The 932-nt window shown below is 57.1% G+C and overlaps 1 protein-coding gene across 1 annotated transcript in view; it reads left to right on the forward strand.

Moving 5' to 3' along the window:
• P2RX5 (purinergic receptor P2X 5) overlaps positions 1-932 on the forward strand; it is a 15752-nt gene that overhangs the window by 14390 nt on the left and 430 nt on the right. The window lies entirely within an intron of this gene.

Here is a 932-nt window from a genome sequence, read left to right on the forward strand (position 1 = left end):
TGCCAGGGACCCAGCAGAGCCCATCCAAGCTGGACTCTGGCGGGGAGGGGTGCTGGTGGTGCTTTAGCCCCTCCACAATGCCCGTTACCCTTCAGTACCCCTGAGCGACCACAAACCTGTCTGCTTGCTATGCTGTGCCCATGTTAAGACAGTAACAGTACTATCATTTACTCAGGCTTACTCTGCTGGGTACTGCTCTGAGTTCTTTGTACATGTGAACTCTTTTCAGCAATCTAATGAGGTGGACATTAATATTTCCTGTTCTAATAAGGAAACCGAGGCTCAGAGAGGTCAAGTAACTTGCTCAAGTCACACAGCTAATAAATGGCAGAGCTGGGATTTGAACCCGGGCAGTGGGTTCCTAGAATCCAGTTCGCCATCAGGTTATTTTGCCTTACCGGGCCCTTCATCCCTCCACATCTCATCAGATACCTCCCCTAAGCTCCTCTTTGATGTGGAAATTCTGGAGCTGCCCTAGCCTGAGGACAGTGGTGGCTGTGCTGACAGGTGACCTGCAGGCTGCCCTTACCTGAGCACTGCCCAGAAGCCCCGGGCAGCCTGGCGCTTTCTGTAGACCTGACCACAGCCTGGCGTGGGAGGGAGCCCTGGGCTGAGTCAGGAGGCAGCCCTCAGGCCTGCTCTGCTTCCCTGCCTCACTATGTGCCCCTGAGCAGGTGCCTGGCCCTTTCTGGGCCTGTTTTCCCTTTTGTTCCGGGGGGGGGGCTGGACGCAGGGGAACCTCCAGCTCAGTGAGTAGGGTTCCGACTCTCCTCTCGTCAACTACGTCAGAGGCGTTCACTGACCTGGGGCTGGCTGCCCTCTGCTTCGAGCTTCCATTCTCTGCTGACTCAGCGATTGGCAGCCTCCAGTGGGGAGCTGGGCCTGGGCAGGGGAAGAGAGAGCAGGGAGGCAGGATGGAGAGGGCAGGGCAA

This window comes from Lipotes vexillifer, unplaced genomic scaffold (genome assembly GCF_000442215.2).
Source record: "Lipotes vexillifer unplaced genomic scaffold, Lipotes_vexillifer_v1.1 scaffold680, whole genome shotgun sequence".
Classification (NCBI taxonomy): domain Eukaryota; kingdom Metazoa; phylum Chordata; class Mammalia; order Artiodactyla; family Lipotidae; genus Lipotes; species Lipotes vexillifer.